Here is a 7,920-nt window from a genome sequence, read left to right on the forward strand (position 1 = left end):
CTACTTGGTGGATTTTTACGCAAACAAAAGTGACCCAGCCATAAAACAGCACAGTGACTGGGTGTTCTTCAGTAACAAACACACTGTGCTGTTCCCTCCTCACACTTTTATTGTAGATTATTTTTATGGCTGAGACGTGCCGAGCACTGGAATCCGTTTTAGCCAGTCATTTTGGTGGCAAAAATTAAATAAATTATATATATCGGAGGTTGTTGGACCTGTATTTGCCGTGACCTCGCTATTTTTCCACGCCTCATATGTCAAATGTGGTTTGCGTGGGAACATCATGATCACTGGGTCGACGCTAATGTTTAATCCTTTAAAAAATATTGCCAGCTATTATGGCTGTGGCCACGTGCGTAAGGCATAAATGTGTTACGTAACCGGCCCAGCCAGTCAACAACAGTGGGTGGGAGAGAGGAAGGAGGGGTCGTGTGGAGGGTAATTACACCAGACTGAAGTGTATAGAATATAAATACACAAATGCAGTTAGTTTCATTGAAATGCGTAGAATAATTAAACAACCTTGAACTTACCCTTAAGTGGCCTCAAGGTTTCTAAGAAAAAGCCTTATGAAATTTGATGGTTATGCAGCAGCACCTGTGTGTGTGTCATATGAGAAATAATTTCCTTTTTCAGTTGTAAACACACTTGTTGAGACATGACTTTGTTTCCTTCAGCCAGTGTTTAGGGTGTAACAAACGACTCTTACTGACTCTTTATGCGAAAGTTTCACCCATGCCAAGCTTGGCCTACCTTGTTATTCCACACTGGATCTCACAGCCATATGCACCCCCTCAACCTGCACACCACCACAGCTGTAACATACCACAGGACAGCATCAGGAAGTGCTGGTCAGTGTTAACCATCATGTCATTGAGGGGTCTGGGAGCAGATTTAACATACTGATAGAAGTCTTTTAATGCCCATTTATATAGTCAGATATTAAGTTTTCAAACATTTACATATAATTTTTAGAGCCATAAGTTCCCACATCCCACACACTCCATCCCCTGAAGGACTGACCAACACTCACAAGCAGGAAAAAAACTAACAAAATGTCTGACAATCTTCATACAGCATTTTGGTTATCAGCAGCAGGTGTTTAGCATCTTTTTTCAGAATCAGAAATACTTTATTGATCCCCGAGGGGAAATTATTTGTGTTACAGGTGCTCCTTGCAAGAGAGGAAAGATACGTGAAAATATAAGAAATTTAACACGAGTATTTACAAATATATAATTAAAATAAACAGGAATTAAGTATAGAAATGTTCAAAATAGTCCAGGAATCGTTGCCATACTTTATGGGATTTATTAAACAAGCCCTGAGTAGTGCATTTAAGCTTTTGCAGCCTCAACTGAACCATCCCTCACTGTGGATCAGATAAGTAAAGGTAATAACAGTGTAGATGTACTCAGTTACAAGTAAAGTCCTGCATTCATACCGAACCTTCCAGTAAAAGTACCAGCATTAAAATGTACCAAAGTAAAATATTTCTTCAGAAGAATGATCCATTTTAAAATCACAGATATTATATTGCTGAATTAATTAATATACATATTACTTTAATGTTTTTATGTCCAGTATCTAAACTTTGCTTTAAATAACATACCCTCATATCAGAGTTGGAGAGCAGAGGTGACCCAGCCATAACACACAGTACAGTAACTGAGTGTCCCTTTACCTCAAACTCATTGTGCTGTTCCTTCCTCATTCTTTTATTGTGTATTATTTTTACGGGTGAGACGTGCCGAGTGGTGGAATCCTTTTAGGTGAGTCATTTTGTTGGAAAAATTAATATTTTTCTAATTAGCTGGTAAGGGTGGAGCTAATTTTAATTACTTGTGATTCTGCTGGGTGGCGATGACAGTGGTTCTCAGACTTTTTCTGTCATTTCAGGAGCTGAAAAAAGTTCATCGACTCCCACCCCACAAGTTTTTATCAGTCATGAACACTTGGGAAAGCAATTTATAAACAAGGATCCATGTTTAATTTAAGCGAAATAAAGGACAGCATCAGCAAAACTCTTGTTTATTTTCCTTACCTAAATTATATTTTATTTCACTGCATACTTTGTCCCTGTTCATCCATTCCCCACCTGCACTGGCTTTATGCCCCCCAAGAAAAGCCCACCCCATAGTTCGGGCACCAATTACCTATAATAATATATATCATAATTCATTATTTGATTCATATTTTGCATAATTAATCTGAATCTACAGCATACTGAAAGCTTTAAAATACATGTAGTGGAAAGAAGCGTGAAAAAGAAATACTCAAGGAAAGTACAAGTGCCTCTTTACTTGAGTAGACATACTTAGTGACATTCCACCACTGACCCTCACCTTATACCCAGCAGCAATGTACAGTAGGAAGACTAGATTACAGATTAGATTGAGACGACTTGGTAAAAAAAGAAGAGGCCACAGCATAAACCTGGGCTCGAGAGAGATTCAAATCACGACATGCGACACCAAAAACTGCCCACCTTGCTTCCTGGGTCTGTGATTTATATTTACAGAAAGGTTTCCAGAACCTTAGTCCACAACCTGTTACAACCTGGACAGACCAACATCCACTTATTGGGATTGCTGGGGGTTGGTTACACAGTTGACAGGCTGGATCAATTTCTGGATGGAGATGGATGAAGTTTGTCTCTTAAATTGGATTGAACTGTGTCTGACACATATGCAGATTGCATGGATGACTCTCAGGTCTCATCTGTGATCCTCTCATTAAAGTCATCCTCCCATTTTTTTAAAAGACTTTTTTAAGATTTATTTTCTTCGTCCAAGTGCGGCAGCCCTGTTCAGACGCTTGTAAATGTAACTTTTTTCCTCACAGCCGCACTTGTTAATCAAACACTGAAGGGTCAACATCTTGTGCTTCAGATGTACTGTCTGCTCTCTGACAGCCACACAACAAATATCACAGCTTCGTCACAGTTACAGGAAATTGATCCTCTTTGTCTTTGCTTTCCTGGAGTCTTCTCATACCAACCTGAGTATCCATTGGCGACAGTGCTATTTACTGTACAGTCTGTGTTGTTACAATAAACACGTGGATCAGAAACATTTGCAATATTGTTCAGCAGCAGATCGCACGCATGTTACTAGTGACAACCAAACGAAAGTTTCTGGTGTTACGCAATTAACCTATGGACTGGCAAACAGTAAAAGCCATTAATTAAGTACCAGCAACTTAGCTTTTGTCACACGGGAGTACATTCTGTATAAGCCTCCTGTCCAGGCAAGTCTGCTTGGGTGCGGTGTTTACCACATTTTCTGAATACCCTCCCACCACTCAAACAAAACTCTTAATGTGTCCTGTCTGCTATAATCTTTATGGCTTCATAAAATCAATAATTGCTTTGACGTCATCATTCAGAATTATGTGATAGCTGCATGTTTTTTTTCAGAGCTTCATGAATACAAGTTGAGTCCACAGATTTGATCAGCTATTATCACTTTTCTTTTTCTTTACTTAATGCCTTCCTTTACAAATGCTCCTGACTCGACTTTCCTGAACTTTTTAACACCAATATGCGGGAATCCAATTACATAACCCACAGTACTGTGAGTGTTTAGTCCTTCGATGAACAGTTGCCATAGTGTTACTCCCTGTACACACCTCGCTTACACCACTGACTGTAAAGATAGCTGGCTCATGTTAAGTTTGTTAGGTCACACAACTGCCAACATACACAAAGACCCTGCCCCCCGCTTACATTTTCTTCTTATTTTGCCATGTTTGGGACATTATAGGCACAGCGCTCCAGACAACATTTGTATGTGGGTCCCATGTGGGTAATAAGTGTGCTAAAATGGGCCCTTTATGGGATCGCCCGTGGGTTCCATAATGGCGCCATGCCAGTTGCCCACATAGTTGGGTTCAATCAAGTGGGCCCCATGCAGGCTATGTTAGGGCTACCTGGCTACGAAGTGGGTATGGGCACAAAATGCACATCTTATCTATGGCCCACTTGGATAAACCCCCCTCCACCATGTGGGCAGTTGGCATAGGGCCACTGTGGAAGCTGTGGACAATCCCATATAGGGCCAGTGTTTCTGTTCATTTATGACCCATATGGGCCCTACATACAAATGTTGAGTGGGGCTCCGGTGAGGTTGAGACGTTACCTAAAAGTAGTAACCAGGTGGCAGAGTGTAAGCAGCATGCATCTAAGAGGAAGTTACAGAAATCATGGACACAGCAGCAGATTGAACCTGGGATTGGTTTGCACTTTGACTCTGGCTGGTGACACTGTTTACTAAAAGTAACGTGATGTGTTAAATGACTGAGCGTAAAATAAATGTGGGTTATCACGTATAAAACAAGATTTTTATATAGGATGAATTCATAAATTGTGTGGGAGATTTATATAAAATGTTATTTCACATGTGAAACATCCCAAAACCACATATTCCTGTTGGTAAATTAACTGTGAAATTTTACAGTGATACCATAAATTTCATTTGTGATTTTTCTTCTGTGTCTATGCTGAACATCTCTTGTCTTCTGCCCCAGTTTCTCCGCCCAGATTACCTTTGTCAATGACATAAAGTTGACACTGAACATATTAAACACTGACAACAATACCCACATTTCTTGTTTTAATGTTTACACAACTAACAATTGTTTTCATGATAGGGACAGACTGTGGTTTTGATTAAATATTGAGAAAGTAAACAGTAACTTGAAGTGTGAGACTGGACACACATTCCAGTCCCGAGTGTCAAAGTCACATGCTTTGTGCACCCACCCCAGCACTCTTCTCTCAGTTGCATATGAATGTAATTTGAAGGAGACAGGCAGTTGTCTACATGTTTTCCCATGTGCCTGTTAGACCAGCCTGTTGTTCCTTTTTCTTCATCCAGTCAGATATTTAACATACACCTAATTTGTACATTACATTCTGAGGGGACACCTGATGCTTCTTTTCCTCTTTCTGAAATTCCAAGCATTTAAAATGAACCCTACACAGCTCAGTTAATGCACCAAATATTTGCTGCCATCTAGTGGCGGAATAGGAGGTAGCTGTGACACTGCCTGCCTTTCATTTTTTATCATTTCACCATTGGTATTTTTCAGTTATGAAGATTTGATGCAGATGTTTCCACCCTATATTTCATCCCTTTAACTCTGACCTAAAATAATCTTGGTACCCATTCACAGAGCAGGTTGTTGCTTCACATTCCCTTAATCATGACAGAACTAGCAGATTACAATTACATTTATTTTGTAATTTAATTCTGCAACTCCATTACATATAACTAGTTACTCCCCAAAATGTTTAAACATACTACAACTGACAAAATGTATACTATTGTGCATACATATCCTCCAATGCAATCATAGAATGTTATCAGAAAAGGAAAATAGGAAGATGTGTCCTTTAAGTTTGTTATATGTGTACATATGGCTAGTCCCAGGGACTTCCTGAGCTTAATTAGTGACCTTTAGAGATGCTGTTACATGGATTTTGTTACTTTTAGACACAGCCAGGTTAGCTCTCCCTTTAATTTCCCTGTGTTAATGTGGTATGGATCTCCTTGTTTAACTCTCAGCAAGAAGACAAATATGCATATTCCTCAAAAAATTTAAACTTTAATTTTCACAGTTTTTTGTACACTAACACTGTGACTAGTTGTAACCCGTGTGCATTCGGTGGTATCCATGTTTGGATGCTCCATCCAGAAAACCTGTTTCCACTGAGTTATCTTCCTTTCTTTCACACACAGAAATGTATATTCATCAGCTGAGCGGACGGACACAGCAAGTCTTTATATGTGTCTTTTTATGAATTATATGTAAGGATAAAGGTCTGTTTTTTATTCACTTCATTAATCTAATTCTTTTTCACCTTAACTGTGAGTAAATGTATCCAAATATAGGGTAAGATGGGGGATATGCCCAATCAGATTAAGATACCCCCACTAGGGTTGTGAATATAGACAGTTCAGGCAGTGTGGTTGCATTGGGGCCAGTGGGATGGGGGGCCTTGCAAATGATTCAGATCGCCACCTTAGAACTATACCTTTGAATAAACTATATATTTTTTAAAAATGATTCAGTTCAATGAGTAATTTTTTACTTTATTTGATATTGTTGTTATATACAAGTATGCAATGATGATTGTTGGGTAACGTGTGTTGATGATGCCTAAGGTCAAGTCTGTGTGACAAGATGATACCATATAGGAACTACTTGAGGCACAAAATCTATCAGGACTGACAAGCTGAGCACATCTACAAGTCCAGTGAGCAGTCATACCTTCTAAACAGAAAAGTGACAGTAAGAAAGGACAAGAGAGAAACTCACAGGAGGAAAAAGTAGCAAAGCTCCCTAATTAGATTCATTTGGCTTTTGTTATAAACAGTTGCCAGTGGTGCGTACATGTCCGCCTTTTAACTCGTAACTAACTTGCACTGGGGCCCATCATGAGTACCCTACACCACTGGCCCCCACCCCCTTAATTCCTCTCATAACCAATATATGGCACTAGATCTATTCCCAGCACATGTATTGAATTACTATGCTACAGTGAAGTGTGACATTTCATCTGGATTATTTGCATTCTTGAGATTTATTCCACCAGAACCACTTGAGGGTAAACTGAGCTAAGTTTTTGTCACTGAAAAGTAGTGATCTATGTTTTTATATTAAGTTATGCATAAAAAAGCATAAAAGTCTCATAAAGAACAGCTACAGTGTGGAACCTAATGTGAGGTATAATCTAAACAAAAGACAAAGATCCTTGTGTGCACAGTTGCGCTCAGGAACGTCATCATCAGCCTCAAAGACTGGACGGTTTAACACCACCACAGAGGAGGACACAGTTAGTTTGCTGAGTAATTTAGGTGAGAATGAGGTTCACTTCCTGTTTCACTGTTTCGTATATGAAGACATGAAGAATTAACTTCTTGTGCCTGGATTTCTTTGCCAGGCCTGGGATAGAAGGCTGAGTATTCTGTTTCTTGACTGAGTAGTTAAATACTATGTACTTATGACTGTTATTACAATGTCACTCTACTTTACTCTTATTTACAAGACAGGGATTTCTTTGTGTCACTTGGCAATTATGAATCTGTGCGAACAAAAATTTCAATTGGAGTTCCTCAAGGGTCCATTCTTGGGCCTCTTCTGTTCAACATCTATATGCTCCCTCTTGCTCAGATTATGGAATATCATAACATCTCCTACCATACTTATGCAGATGACACACAACTTTACATAACAGTGTCACCAGATGACTACAGTCCTCTACATCTGCTAAATAAGCGCATTGACGAAATCTATACGTGGATGTGCCAGAATTTTCTACAACTAAACACAGACAAAACTGAGATAGTTGTTTTTGGCCCCAAAGAACAAAGATCAATAGTCAGTGCTCACCTTGACGCCATGATGCTAAAACCTACAAATCAAGCCAGAAATATTGGTGTAAATCTGGACTCAGACCTAAATTTCAATAGTCATATTAAGACAATTACTAAATCAGCCTACTACCACCTTAAAAACATAGCAAGAATAAAAGAATTTCTGTCTAAACAAGATACAGAAAAACTTGTTCATGCTTTCATTCTCAGCAGGCTGGACTATTGTAATGGTGTCTTCACAGGCCTGAGTAAAAAATCAATCAGACAACTGCAGCTCGTCCAGAACGCTGCTGCCAGAGTCCTCACCAACACCAAGAGAGTGGAGCATATTACACCAGTGCTTGTCCCCTGGTGTGTTTCTGTTTGGGCCTCAGCAGCCTGTTGTTTTACTTTCTTTTTTGTTGCCTTGTTTTTATTGTTATATTACCATGTTTTTATTGATTGCATGTTTAATTTCTTGATTGTATTTTGTGAATGTAATCTCTGTGAAAGGTGCCATATCAAACATATTTTATTGTTATTGTTTACTATGTACAGT

Source organism: Epinephelus fuscoguttatus, linkage group LG6, assembly GCF_011397635.1.
Source record: "Epinephelus fuscoguttatus linkage group LG6, E.fuscoguttatus.final_Chr_v1".
NCBI lineage: Eukaryota > Metazoa > Chordata > Actinopteri > Perciformes > Serranidae > Epinephelus > Epinephelus fuscoguttatus.